Source organism: Nerophis lumbriciformis, linkage group LG33 (genome assembly GCF_033978685.3).
Source record: "Nerophis lumbriciformis linkage group LG33, RoL_Nlum_v2.1, whole genome shotgun sequence".
Classification (NCBI taxonomy): Eukaryota; Metazoa; Chordata; class Actinopteri; order Syngnathiformes; family Syngnathidae; genus Nerophis; species Nerophis lumbriciformis.
The window spans coordinates 17,840,535-17,856,177 of record NC_084580.2 but is presented as its reverse complement, the minus strand read 5'-3'; the positions used below and the strand labels follow the sequence as shown (position 1 = coordinate 17,856,177).

The window sequence follows — 15,643 nt, the reverse complement described above, 5'->3', positions numbered from 1 at the left end:
CCATATTACATACAGATAGTGTCTCATGAGATATAAATTGAATTAAGAGGACTTAATGGAAACTAAATGAGCTCAAATATAGCTACAAAAGAGGCATAATGATGCAATATGTACATATAGCTAGCCTAAATAGCATGTTAGCATCGATAGCTTGCATTAATGCAGTGAACAAATATGTCTGATTAGCACTCCACACAAGTCAATAACATCAACAAAACTCACCTTTGTGCATTCACGCACAACGTTAAAAGTTTGGTGGACAAAATGAGACAGAAAAAGAAGTGGCATAAAACACGTCCTAGAAAGTCGGAGAAAGTTATACATGAGTTCAAGGACCGCCAAAATTAGTAGGACTAAACGACGCTCGCCAAATACTCGAATCAGTGAAGCATGTTTAATAGGGATGTCCGATAATGGCTGTTTGCCGATATCCGATATTCCGATATTGTCCAACTCTTTAATTACCGATACCGATATCAACCGATACCGATATCAATCGTGGAATTAACACATTATTATGCTTAATTTGGACAACCAGGTATGGTGAAGATAAGGTACTTAAAAAAATTAATAAAATAAAATTAGATAAATAAATTAAAAACATTTTCTTGAATAAAAAATAAATTAAAACAATATAAAAACAGTTACATAGAAACTAGTAATTAATGAAAATGAGTAAAATTAACTGTTAAATGTTAGTACTATTAGTGGACCAGCAGCACGCACAATCATGTGTGCTTACGGACTGTATCCCTTGCAGACTGTATTGATATATATTGATATATAATGTAGGAACCAGAATATTAATAACAGAAAGAAACAACCCTTTTGTGTGAATGAGTGTAAATGGGAGAGGGAGGTTTTTTGGTTTGGTGCACTAATTGTAAGTGTATCTTGTGTTTTTTATGTTGATTTAATAAAAAAAAACAAAAAACGATACCGATAATAAAAAAAAACGATACCGATAATCTCCAATATTACATTTTAACGCATTTATCTTCTCTAATGTTTAATATAAACAATGTGATTTATAACAATTAGGGAGGTTTGTGTCATGTTTGTCCTCCTACAGAAACCATATTAAAACAAAAAATATATTTTTTCCCCTCATCTTTTTCCATTTTTCATACATTTTTGAAAAAGCTCCAGAGAGCCACTAGGGCGGCGCTAAAGAGCCGCATGCGGTTGCTGACCCCCGGACTAGGCGAACCGAGCATGATGTTAAAAAGTTGTTGTCCATCGCTGGGTCCTAAAACAACCATCACAGTGGAAGACACAACATACTGGATTTAGTCATAATCCCTGGTACAGAAAAGAGCCTTCCCTAAACTGTTCCAAAAATGTTGGAACCATACATTCGATCAAAACATCTTGCTTAAGAGGGGAAGTGCACTTTTTTATTTTATTTTGTCTATCATTCACAATCCTCTCCTTTCCTGAGCTGCCACCTTATCGTGGTAGGGTCTCCCAAGACAAACAGGTCCTAGGTGAGGCACCAGAAAAAGAGCAGGTCAAGGACCTCTATAGAAAGACGCAAGATACCAGAATTCCCTCGCCTGGACACAAGTCACTGGGGCCACGCTCTGGAGCCAGGCCTGAAGGTGGCAAGCTCCTGGTGGCCAGGCCTGTCTCTATGGGGCCCGGCCGGGCACAGCTCGAAGAGGCAACGTGGGTCACCTTTCCAATAGGCTCACCACTCATAGAAGGGGGAATAGAGGTCGGGTGCAGTATGAGCTGGGCGGCAGCCGAAGACAGGGCCCTTGGCAGTCCGATCCTCAGCTACAGAAACTAGCTCTTGGGACGTGGAACGTTACCTCGCTGGGGAGGGGAAGAAGCCTGAGCTGGTGCGCGAGGTGGAGAAGTTCCGGCTGGATCTTGTCGGACTCACTTCGACACACAGCTAGGGCTCTGGAACCAGTCCTCTCAAGAGAGGGACTGGACTAGTCCAAACTTTGATGACTTAATTAAAAGTGCCCTGATTTTCTACCAATAATATGTGTCCCTAGAGAATGCTTATGACTTAAGACTTTGTCAAATCTGTCTTTGCTACACATTTCAAATTAAAGACCAAGGCTCTGCCAACTATTTGTCAGTCAGTTACAGACGTAGGATCTGTAAATTAGATAATTATAAAGTCAATAAAATACAAAGCAATAAGATACAAAAAGATATGATTTAAACACAAAGTGTACCAAAATGTACATAAAAAGTCAAGCTTTTGTCCACTGTGTTCAACAGCCAGAAAGTGGTCCCCTCAATATACTATGAATTCATGAGGGTCAGGCAAGCCCTGTTGGTCCATTTCAGCTCTAAATAACAATAGGTAAATAATAAATGTCAGGGGTTTATCTCATGGCAAACACATGAACATACCAGATTTAGCGTTAGCCTGTTAGCATTTGGCTAATATCACAAATGGCGTGTCACTGACTACGTTTGTACTTTTACAGGATGTAACAAAACAAATAGTTAATATTTGATGGAATTTACCTTTATTCCACCCTTTTAACTGCTTCCTTTATTTCTCATTTATCCTCAAACTAAAAAAGTTGATTCTATATTTTATAGATAAAGTTAAAAGTTAAAGTACCAATGATTGTCACACACACACACAAGGTGTGACGAAATTATTCTCTGCATTTTACCCATCACGCTTGATCACCCCCTGGGAGGTGAGGGGAGAAGTGGGCAGCAGCGGTGGCCGCGCCCGGGAATCATTTTTGGTGATTTAACCCCCAATTCCAACCCTTGATACTGAGTGCCAAGCAGGGAGGTAATGGGTCCCATTTTTATAGTCTTTGGTATGACTCGGCCGATCTCAGGGCGGACACTCTAACCACTAGGCCACTGTGTAAGTCAAAACGTATGGCCCGTACGGGGATCGAACCCGCGAACATGGTGTTATTAGCACCACGCTCTAACCAACTGAGCTAACCGGCCTAATCATGCCTCTCACGTGTTTGCAAGACGTCTGTGGCCATTAAACCAAAAAGTTGGTCAACTTTGACATTAAATTTAAATACCGTGAGGATCAACACTAAGACGCTTGTTTGCATCACCTTTTTTTTTTTTTTTTTTTTACTTCAATGGATTTATGCTGAGTTCATCATCTCAACGGAAAACACAAGTCTTGAGAACAGACATTGTACAGTAAGTGATTGTTTTATCATGTTCATAGTTTAGCACTTAGCTTAGCACTTCAGTGCCTCAGACTGGAAGTCAGTGCCTCAGACTGGAAGTCAGTGCCTCAGACTGGAAGTCCCTCCAGAGAGTGGTGAGGACGGCGGAAAAGATCATCAGGACTTCCTCTTCCTCCTATCCAGGAGATCGCAAAAAGCCGCTGCCTGACCAGGGCTCAGAAAATCTGCAGAGATTCCTCCCACCCCCACCAAGGACTGTTTTCACTGCTGGACTCCAGAAAGAGGTTCCTTTGCCTCTGTAGCAGAACCTCTAGGTTCTGTAACAGCTTCTTCCCTCAGGCCGTAAGACTCTTGAACGCATCATAATAATCCCCTCAATTCCCCCCAAAAATGGATTAAGTGACTGGAATATAAAGATAATATAACATACATCCATAAATGTGGATGCATATGCAAAAGTGCAATATATTTATCTGTACAGTAATCTACTTATTTATACCTGCACTTTATTGCTTTTTTATCCTGCACTACCATGAGCTAATGCAACGAAATGTAATTCTTATCTGTACTGTAAAGTTGTCAAGACTTGGACTGTGGCGTGGTTTGTTCTCCCGAGGTGCAAGTGATTTGGACCAGACATGGCGTGAAGGTGAATACATGATTTATTTTAACACTATATATCAAAAAGGAACAAACAAAAATCGCGCACAATGGCGGAGGTACAAAACTAGACTATAAACACAGAACTTGCACATTGGCAGAAACTATGAACAATTAAACAAAACTTGCAAACTATGGCATGAATAAAGAAAACTTACTTGGATGAAAAAACGGCATGAAAAAGCGCAGCAAGGGTAATAAGGGTGTGTGGAGAGTATAAATGCGGGATGTCGCCAGGAAGACAAACTGAAAACAATGAACTTAAATACTACAGACATAATTAACGAAAACAGATGCGTGACTCAAAACGTGAAACAGGTGCGTGAAGTGACAGGTGAAAACTAATGGGTTGCTATGGTGACAAACAAGAGTGCACAATGAGTCCAAACGTGGAACAGGTGAAACTAATGGGTAACCATGGAAAAAAGACAAGGGAGTGAAAAGCCAGAAACTAAAGAGTCCAATAACTAAACTAAACAAAACATAACTTGACTAAAACAAAACATGATTACACAGACATGACAAAAGTTCAAATTTGAATGACAATAAAAAGGAAGTCTGAATCTATTTAGCTATACTAAATCATCCTCTCCGCTCAGACTCCAAAAGATTAAGTTCTGGATCATCATCTTCCCCAAACTAGTCGTTGGTGGCTCTCATGAAGTCTGCCGTGATTAATAGTAGTTGTATTTTGTGGAAGGGAAATAGCGAACGTTAAATACTACGTTGGACAAGTGCAGGGTTACAGAAAAAGTTAACCATACTGGCGTGGACAAACACAGCTCATTAGCATTAAAGCTAAAACAAAACATAGGCATACTACAAACCAATTCTAAACTAAAATCCAGCATCTAAAAGGTGCTGTACTTTACAGCACATGATGTCATCATGTATGTATCTTATATAAAACATAAACACCCACGGCCCCTGGCAGTATGTGTAACTCTCCAAGACCCAGGTTGCTCTAACCAGCTGGGAGGGGTCCGCTCCCCAGGGCCTGATGTATCCAGGACAGGTTATAAGATCTTCACCCTGCAGTGGTCCCCTGGGCACGCATAGAACTGGGGCCACATTGTTTCATCATCATTGTGCACAAGGGTTTCCCATGGATCAGATGTTGCAGACATCAAATCACAGAGAGAGAGAGTCTCAGCGCGATCGTTGCTGTTGTTCTATGAGCTCTACGGTGACACACCTCTCTTTCAATAAGGCCACCATCACACGGATGTCGGGATGAGGAACGTTTCGCTAATAAGGGTCATTTTAGGGAAGTGGGACAGACACAGGAAGTCTGAACCTTTTTTAAGATCTGCTGAGCTGACCACATGCTAAATAAAACAACACATATTGCATAAGAACACACAAAGGACAACTGGATATACAAACCCCGTTTCCATATGAGTTGGGAAATTGTGCTTGATGTAAATATAAATGGAATACAATGATTTGCAAATCATTTTCAACCCATATTCAATTGAATGCGCTACAAAGACAACATATTTGATGTTCAAACTGATAAACTTTTTTTTTTTATGCAAATAATCATTAACTTTAGAATTTGATGCCAGCAACACGTGACAAATAAGTTGGGAAAGGTGGCAATAAATACTGATAAAGTTGAGGAATGCTCATCAAACCACGTGTGCAGGCTAATTGGGAACAGGTGGGTGCCATGATTGGGTATAAAAGTAGATTCCATGAAATGCTCAGTCATTCACAAACAAGGATGGAGCGAGGGTCACCACTTTGTCAACAAATGCGTGAGCAAATTGTTGAACAGTTTAAGAAAAACCTTTCTCAACCAGCTATTGCAAGGAATTTAGGGATTTCACCCTCTACGGTCCGTAAAATCATCAAAGGGTTCAGAGAATCTGGAGAAATTACTGCACGTAAGCAGCCAAGCCCGTGTCCTTCGATCCCTCAGGCTGTACTGCATCAACAAGCGACATCAGTGTGTAAAGGATATCACCACATGGGCTCAGGAACACTTCAGAAACCCACTGTCAGTAACTACAGTTGGTCGCTACATCTGTAAGTGCAAGTTAAAACTCTCCTATGCAAGGTGAAAACCGTTTATCAACAACACCCAGAAACGCCGTCGGCTTCGCTGGGACTGAGCTCATCTAAGATGGACTAATACAAAGTGGAAAAGTGTTCTGTGGTCTGACGAGTCCACATTTCAAATTGTTTTTGGAAACTGTGGACGTTGTGTCCTCCGGACCAAAGAGAAAAAGAACCATCCGGATTGTTATAGGCGCAAAGTGGAAAAGCCAGCATCTGTGATGGTATGGGTGTATTAGTGCCCAAGGCATGGGTAACTTACACATCTGTGAAGGCGACATTAATGCTGAAAGGTACATACAGGTTTTGGAGCAACATATGTTGCCATCCAAGCAATGTTACCATGGACGCCCCTGCTTATTTCAGCAAGACAATGCCAAGCCACGTGTTACATCAACGTGGCTTCATAGTAAAAGAGTGCGGGTACTAGACTGGCCTGCCTGTAGTCCAGACCTGTCTCCCATTGAAAATGTGTGGCGCATTATGAAGCCTAAAATACCACAACGGAGACCCCCGGACTGTTGAACAACTTAAACTGTACATCAAGCAAGAATGGGAAAGAATTCCACCTGAGAAGCTTCAAAAATGTGTCTCCTCAGTTCCCAAACGTTTACTGAGTGTTGTTAAAAAGGAAAGGCCATGTAACACAGTGGTGAACATGCCCTTTTCCAACTACTTTGGCACGTGTTGCAGCCATGAAATTCTAAGTTAATTATTATCTGCAAAAAAAAAAAAAAAGTTTATGAGTTTGAACATCAAATATGTTGTCTTTGTCGTGCATTCAACTGAATATGGGTTGAAAAGGATTTGCAAATCATTGTATTCCGTTTATATTTACATCTAACACAATTTCCCAACTCACATGGAAACGGGGTTTGTACTTAAGAGTAGTCAGTGTACAGCTTATAGAGCAGTACAGAGTTACTATCCACGGATAATGAGTCAACACACAGGCAGCTGAGTTGGTACAATAAGTGAGTACACCTCACAGTACACCACAATTCTCTTGGCTTGTGTCACCATGGCTATTTAGGCAATAATGGCGGTGTGTTGACTAATTTTCAGTGGATATTCAATCTAAACTACTATAAAAGCTGTACACTGACTACTATAAAATATATCTAAGTTTACTGTCCATAGTAGTATTGTAGCACAAGAAGATAGTGTTATAAAAAAATAAATAATAATAAGTTATGGTCACCCTGTACTTTGAAGACCACTTTATGGCATTCAGTGACCTCTAGTGGTGAAGTTGCGAATTGAGTTGCAAAGCTGCTATGCACACAATCTAATCGCAGGGGTGTCAAACTCATTTTAGATTGGGGGCCACATGGAGAAAAATCTACTCCCAAGTGGGCCGGACTGGTAAAATCCCGGCACGATAACTTAAAAATAAAGACAACTTCTTTGTTTAAAAATAGAACAAGCACATTGGGGTGGCATAGCTCGGTTGGTAGAGCGGCCGTGCCAGCAACTTGAGGGTTGCAGGTTCGATTCCCGCTTTCGCCATCCTAGTCATTGCCGTTGTGTCCTTGGGCAAGACACTTTACCCACCTGCTCCCAGTGCCACCCACACTGGTTTAAATGTAACTTAGATATTGGGTTTCACTATGTAAAGCGCTTTGAGTCACTAGAGAAAAGTGCTATATAAATATAATTCACATTCTGAAATTGTACAATTCATGATGTTGTTTTTGTTTTTTACACTTACATGTTGCGGTTAACAGTATTATATCTTTATTTGTCGTGATTTATACTTTCTGAATAAATTATGTGATAATGTCCATCAGTCAACTCATTGGTGTTAATTTTCAATCTATCAAGATAAAAGAAAATATCAAAATCAAATTACAGGATGTTATTTATGTAGTTTGCTCATGTTCCTCAACTGATGTACTAACATCATGTGTGTTTTTTTTATTTTTTTTATATATGTAGAAGGGGTATGGGAAAAAATCGATTCGATTTCGAATCGCGATTCTCACGTTGTGCGATTCAGAATCGATTCTCTTTTTTTTTATTATTTTTTTTATTTTTATTTTTTTAATTAATCAATCCAACAAAACAATACAAAGCAATACCATAACGATGCAATCAAATTCCAAAACCAAACCCGACTTAGCAACACTCAGAACTGCAATAAACAGAGCAATTGAGAGGAGGCACAAACACGACACAAAACAAACCAAAAGTAGTGAAACAAAAATGAATATTATCAACAACAGTATCACTATTAGTTACAATTTCAACATAGCAGTGATTAAAAATCCCTCATTGACATTATCATTGGACATTTATAAAAAAAAAAAAAAAAAGAACAATAGTGTCACAGTGGCTTACACTTGCATCGCATCTCATAAGCTTGACAACACACTGTGTCCAATATTTTCACAAAGATAAAATAAGTCATATTTTTGGTTCATTTAATAGTTACAACAAATTTACATTATTGCAATCAGTTGATAAAACATTGTCCTTGTCACACCGCGGTGAGGGAAGTCTTGTCTTGGGTTTTTCTGTCTTGTGATTTGCATGTTTTAGTTTGAAAAGTAACTCTCCTCTCGTTTCAGGTCACTTGCTCTTCCTTTTGTGTCATCAGTCTGACGTCATCCCGGTTCCCTGTATGTTTCCACCTGTTCCCTATTACCCTCATGTGTCTTATAAGCCCACTCCTCCCTTTGTTCTGTGCCAGATTGTTTCGTTTATTCGTGCTCTCTAGCATCCATGCCCATGTCCATGCCTTGTCTTGCCTTGCCTCGTCTTGTGCTTATGTTCTTTGATCCTGAATCCCTTCGTTGCTATTTTGAGTTTTCCTTTCTTCCTCCTCAGCAGAGTGATTTTTTGTTATTTAGTTTATTCAGCCAAAGTGGTAAGTTTCAGTTATTTTTCATTCTTTCCTCACATTTTTGAGTGACAATTTTTGTTAAAACTTTATTAGATTAGATAGTGTAGAATTTTTCACAGCTGTTGTTTCTTCCTCCTGTTGGAGCGTTTTTTTGTTTATACATTTTATAGCATATATTAATTATAGTTCGTCTTTGCTTTTGTGTTTTCCTCCGTTCGGAGCGATTTTTGGTTGTTCCTATTTTTTTTGGAACCTTTTTTGCCGATTAGTTTTTGCTTAAAATAGTTATTGTAATCCTTGACTTTGGAGGTGAAAAGGAAGCTGTCAAAATAAAAGCCTGTCTAAGTTCCCTACTCTGCATCTGAGTCCTATCTTTTTACCAAGCCTGACAGTCCTTTACAATTATAAAAGCTTTACACAAAAATCTACGACTCTGCTTGCATGTCAGCAGACTGGGGTAGAACCTGCTGAAATCCTATGTATTGAATGAATAGAGAATCCTTTTGAATTGGGAAAAAATCGTTTCTGAATCGAGAATCGTGTTAAATTGAAAAAAAAAAAAGATTTTGAATTGAATCGTGACCCCAAGAATCGATATTGAATCGAATCGTGGGACACCCAAAGATTCACAGCCCTAATATGTAGCATCATCTACAAAGATACAAAGAATTTCTATTGCGACATCTAGTGGACGCATTTAGAACAGCAGTTTCTTTCATTCAAAAATTTTGGCTCATTTTTATACTTAGCAAACTCATCTCGCGGGCCGGATAAAACCTGTTCGCGGGTCTGATCCGGCCCGCGGGCCGTACGTTTGACACCTCTGATCGAATGGGACCCTAAAAATAAGATGAGTTGTTTTTGGTCTAATTTATTTTATTCTCTTTCTCTATTACAGTGGTTCTTAACCTTGTTGGAGGTACCGAACCCCACCAGTTTCATATGCGCATTCACCGAACCCTTCTTTAGTGAAAAATAAAATGTTTTGGTTTTTTTTCAAATTCAAGACAAAGTTATATGTTTTTGGTAACACTTTAGTATGGGGAACATATTCTAAGTAACAAAGACTTAATTTACAGTTTTTTGGACACTAGGGGAACATATTCTAAGTAATAAAGACTTAATTTAGAGTTATTTGGTTAGGGTTAGGGTTAGAGGGTTAGGGCCAGGATTAGAGGGTTAGGGTTATAATAAGGCCATGCCGAATAAGGCAGTGTTTTTCAACCTTTTTTGAACCAAGGCACATTTTGTTCATAAAAAAAAAATACGAAGGCACACCACCAGCAGAAAAGGTTAAAAAATGAAACTCCACCAGGTTGTCATGCCTTATTTTGAGTTTGTTGTTGTTTCAGGTGTGTAGTGCTTTAGTTTCTGTCTTGCGCTGTTATTTTGGTGACTCTTCCTGTTTTGTTGGTGTCCTCCTGTAGCAGCTTCACGCCTTCCTTTGAGTTCCATTGCCCGCACCTGCTTTGTTTTGGCAATCAAGACTATTTAAGTTGTGCGTACGCTATCCTTCTTTGTGGGGACACTGTTGATTGTCATGTCATGTACGGGATGTACTTTGTGGACGCCGTCTCCGCTCCACACGCTGTAAGTTTTTGCTGTCGTCCAGCATTCTGTTTTTGTTTACTTTGTAGCCAGTTCAGTTTTACTTTTGTTTTGCATAGCCATCCCCTATGCTTCAGTGCCTTTTGCTAGCGGGACTTGCCTTTTGTTCATTTTTGGTTTAAGCATTACATACCTTTTACATACCAAAAAAGGTTGAAAAACACTGCACTAGACAACGGCACATTATTATAATTATTGATTTGCAAAAAATATTTTTTGGACCAATTAGGTGAAGTTGCATAATTTCCCACGGCACACCAGACAATATCTCACGGCAAAGTGGTTGAAAAACACTGGAATAAGGCATTAATAAGTACTTAATAATGACTAGTTAAGAGCCAATATGTTACTAATTTGCATGTTAATAAGCAACTAATTAATGGTGAATATGTTCCCCATACTAAAGTGTTACCATGTTTTTATTACTGGTGCACAAAATGAACCGTGCATGAACATCACCTTGTTCAAAGAACAAAACCAACACAGTGCATAAACTCACAACAAATTACACACCTGCAAATCAGTCTGACTTCTGCTGTTGCCGTATCCGTAATACGCCGATAGGGAGAAGTTTTTATTTACACGATGAGTCGGGTGTGTCTCGACCTCCGCCGAACCCCTGAGCCCGACTCACCGAACCCCTAGGGTTCGATCGAACCCAGGTTAAGAACCACTGCTCTTTTATGTTGACTCTCACTATTATGTTGGATCCACTATGGACTGGACTTTCACAATATTATGCTAGACCCACTCATCCATTGCATCCGGTCTCCCCTAGAGGGGTGGGGGGTCACCCACATCTGCGGTCCTCTCCAAGGTTTCTCATAGTCATTCACATTGACATCCCACTGGGTTGTGAGTTTTTCTTTGCCCTTATGTGGGCTCTGAACTGAGGATGTCGTTGTGGCTTGTGCAGCCCTTTGAGACACTTGTGATTTAGGGCTATATAAATAAACATTGATTGATTGATTGATTTTTTTACACGGTCACTGGTTGTTAGTGTTTACTAGTTAAGTTAATCCTTCAGAGAGTAAAGGGTTGAGGTAAGGATGTAGGCTGACAGACGGCTTTCACTAAGTCCCTGCAAATGCCGACGGTCATTTGCACGCTGCGGTCGTTTGGCTCAATATAGTTTGTCTGATCAGAAACAAGACATTTTGAAACAGGATGGATAACTTTATGGAGGAATGGTCTTTTGGCACTTTTGGGTCAGGCTGGACGGATGAGCTGAACAGAGGCACCGGAGGGTGGAGCTCCTGTCTTCATCTGGTGGAGCATATGTGTCTGGATCTGCTGGGTCAAATGGACTTTTTACTGGAGTACAGAGCTGCATGCTTCAATGTCATTGGCCCTCTTTATTCTGACGACACATACGTTTGGATGTACCATCAGATCTAACGTTCTTTCATCCATGACTTACTTTGCATCTTAGAACATCACTACTCTGTTTTTTTCCCGTCATGGGAAATGTGAATATCAAAAATGAAAACTAAAGTTCTGAAGGTGAAGAAGAGTGATTGTCGTGCCATACATACAAGACCATTAATTACAGTATTACTTTTTGCCCTGATGAAACAAAAATAATTTATTTTTTACATATAAATGTGATTTGATTTCTGTTGTGCATAATGGAAACTGAGATGGAGATCTTACCCCAAGTGGAGGATTTCAAGTACCTCGGAGTCTTGTTCACGAGTGAGGGAAGAGTGTATCGTGAGATCGACAGGCGGATCGGTGCGGCGTCTTCAGTAATGCGGACGCTGTATCGATCCGTTGTGGTGAAGAAGGAGCTGAGCCGGAAGGCAAAGCTCTCAATTTACCAGTCGATCTACGTTCCCATCCTCACCTATGGTCATGAGCTTTGGGTTGTGACCGAAAGGACAAAGATCACGGGTACAAGCGGCCGAAATGAGTTTCCTCCGCCGGGTGGCGGGTCTCTCCCTTAGAGATAGGGTGAGAAGCTCTGTCATCTGGGAGGAACTCAGAGTAAAGCCGCTTCTCCTCCACATCCGCCAGATGAGGTGGTTCGGGAATCTGCTCAGGATGCCACCCGAATGCCTCCATAGGGAGGTGTTTACGGGAACGTCCGACTGGCAGAAGGCTACGGGGAAGACCCAAGACACGTTGGGAAGACTATGTCTCCCGGCTGGCCTGGGAACGCCTCAGGATCCCCCGGGAAGAGCTGGACGAAGTGGCTAGGGAGAGGGAAGTCTGGGCTTCCCTGCTTAGGCTGCTGCCCCCGCGACTCAACCTCGGATAAGCGGAAGAAAATTTATACATGGATGGATAATGGAAACTGATTTCAAAGAACTTTGGTATGGAAATTGTGTTTGTTGGTATTAGTTTATGGAACAGACTTGACAATGTCAATTAATTTCGGTATAAAAAAAAATGATGAAAACTACGAATGTCCTGAGGTCTTTCTGTGTGGCGTTTGCATGGTCTCCCCGTGACTGCGTGGGTTCTCTCCGGGTACTCCGGCTTCCTCCGGTTGATTGGCAACACTAAATTGGCCCCAGTGTGTGAATGTGAGTGTGGATGTTGTCTATCTGTGTTGGCCCTGCGATGAGGTGGCGACTTGTCCAGGGGTGTACCCCGCATCCCACCCGAATGCAGCGACCCCAAAGGGGAAAAGCGGTAAAAAATGGATGGATGTGTCATGTCTGTGTGACCATGTTTTGTATTAGTCATGTTTTGTTTTGTTTAGTTATTGGACTCTTTAGTTTCTGGCTTTTCACTCCCTTGTCTTGTTTCCGTGGTTACCCATTAGTTTCACCTGTTCCACGTTTGGACTCATTGTGCACTCTTGTTTGTCACCATAGCAACCCATTAGTTTTCACCTGTCACGTCACGCACCTGTTTCACGTTTTGAGTCACGCACCTGTTTTCGTTAATCATGTCTGTAGTATTTAAGTTCATTGTTTTCAGTTTGTCTTTCTGGCGACATCCCGGATTCATACCCCTGTCACACTCTTACCTCTGCGCACTTCATAGTCTATGCCAAGTAAGTTTTTTGTTTATTAATGCCACAGTTAGTGTTTTTGTTGTTCACAGTTTCTGCCTATGTGCAAGTTTTGTTTTCAATAGCCTAGTTTTGTACCTCCGCCATTGTGCGCGCTTTTCGTTTGTTCCTTTTTGATATATAGTGTTAAAATAAATCATGTATTCACCTTCACGCCATGTCTGGTCCAAATCACTTGCACCTCGGGAGAACAAACCAAGCCATAGTCCAAGTCGTGACAGGATGGATGGATGTATAAATATTCATACTTGCCAACCCTCCCTGATTTTCCGGGAGACTCCCGAAATTCAGCGCCTCTCCCGAAAACCTCCCGGGACACATTTTCTCCCGAAAATCTCCCGAAATTCAGGCGGACCTGGAGGCCACGCCCCCTCCAGGTCCGCATGGAGCAATGTTGTTGTAATATATTGAGTTGGAGGCAATAAACAGGCGAGGGGATGAAGTACGTCTCTTTACTGTAGACTTCAGAACAGACTCACACACTTGACGTCAGGTGCGCAACACCACGTAAATCGTTGGCCAACCAAAAAGTAACCACAGTAGGCTACAGCCAACATTCACCAGGAGATGGCAACAGACAAACATAGATCACTCTATCCAGTCTCTCCATGTTTTCTCATCAGGAGATTTCCTGATGATTGAGGGAACCCCCCTCATGAAACAGGCCTGTAGAGATGAAATAGTCTTGTGATTTTTTCCCCACACATACATATATTGCGCTCTACTACGGTATCGAGCACTATTTTTTGGATAACCTTATTAAGACATATATATATATATATATATATACATATATATATATATATATATATATATATATATATATATATATATATATATATATATATATATATATATACTGTATATATATATGAAATACTTGACTTGGTGAATTCTAGCTGTAAATATACTCCTCCCCTCTTAGCCACACCCCCAACCACGCCCCCGCCCCACCCCGACCACGCCCCCCACCTCCCGAAATCGGAGGTCTCAAGGTTGGCAAGTATGAAATATTACTTTGAGTAAGCTCATGTTTTTTTTAGAAACACGGTCTTAAACATTTTCTGAGATTAATCGCTAATGTTGTATTTGTGTGATTCATGATTTATTTTAATGTATCAATTGATTTTTATATTGAGAGAATTTTAAAAAATATAAATGGAAAATATTATGTCTGTGGAAGTTATTTCTCTGTAAATGTGTTGAACTTCAATAAAAAGGAGATGAGAAGATACAATTTAATTTTTTAACAACAAATAATAATAATAATAGTAACAATAACATATACCGAGATTGGAATACTTTGTTTTTATTGCGGACATCCGGTTCAACGCTTCCTGTTGGGTTTTAGAACTACAATACCCACAATTCCTCGCGCGGCTAGCTCGCTTGTGAAGAACGGTTACTGTCACTGTAACGTTGTTACGTATTATTAGTTCCAACTTCAGAGGTTCTGTGCGACTTATTTTGGACTCCACGCCAGAGTTACACACTGTCAGTGGCCTTAAGACATAAGGTAAGAGTAACGTCGTTTTTAGTGGCATACTCGGACTAAATTACGACGTAAACAGTCTACTAATGATTGGCACAAACCAAATGAAACAGTTTTGGGAGGATTAGCTGCACTGTCATGTTTGCAATATTTTACCCTCATTAGATTACATACGTATTTCTGTAATAACATGTGAACTTACATTAAAGTAATGTATTAACCCTTACGGTCATTTTATTCTAGGACATTTTGTGACATTTATTTTCTTTTTAAGTCGTTTTGGCTGTGCTGAATGTTTGTAGGTGGTATTTATTTTAGAATTGTAATGTCAAATCCACGAATTAGCCTGAAGTATCAATTATACACCAAAAAAAAATGTGTTACTCATGACAACAAATGTCCAATTGAAACCTGACAACACAATTTTTATATTTGTCCACCAGGTGGCACTGTTTCCCCCCACTCAAAGCATGCAGGGACTTACTACTGATTTGATAAGTGTTAAGTTAAAGTCAAAGTACCAATGATCGTCACACACACACAAGATGTGGCGAAAATTATTCTCTGCATTTAACCCATCACCCTTGATCACCCCCTGGGAGGTGAGGGGAGCAGTGGGCAGCAGCGGTGGCCGCGCCCGGGGATCATTTTTGGTGATTTAACCCCCAATTCCAACCCTTGATGCTGAGTGCCAAGCAGCGAGGTAATGGGTCCCATTTTTATAGTCTTTGGTATGACTCGGCCGGGGTTAGAACTCACAACCTACCGATCTCTGTCTTTATGTAGACTGACCATACGTCCTCTTTTCCCCGGAC

The 15,643-nt window shown here is 40.5% G+C and overlaps 1 protein-coding gene and 1 non-coding gene across 3 annotated transcripts in view; one reads left to right on the top strand and one right to left on the bottom strand.

Annotated features, from left to right (window-relative positions):
- Positions 1 to 2,866: 2,866 nt before the first annotated feature.
- trnai-aau (transfer RNA isoleucine (anticodon AAU)) lies at positions 2,867 to 2,940 on the bottom strand. The gene has a single exon. It is a non-coding gene; the product is annotated as a tRNA-Ile (tRNA).
- Positions 2,941 to 14,714: 11,774 nt separating this feature from the next.
- The window catches only part of LOC133575659 (G-protein coupled receptor-associated protein LMBRD2B-like), a 40,370-nt gene continuing 39,441 nt past the window's right edge, over positions 14,715 to 15,643 (top strand). For both annotated transcript variants that reach the window (XR_009811519.1, XM_061928364.1), the window contains exon 1: positions 14,715 to 14,852. The gene's annotated coding sequence lies outside the window, so the exon portion shown is untranslated. The remainder of the gene's footprint in view (positions 14,853 to 15,643) is intronic.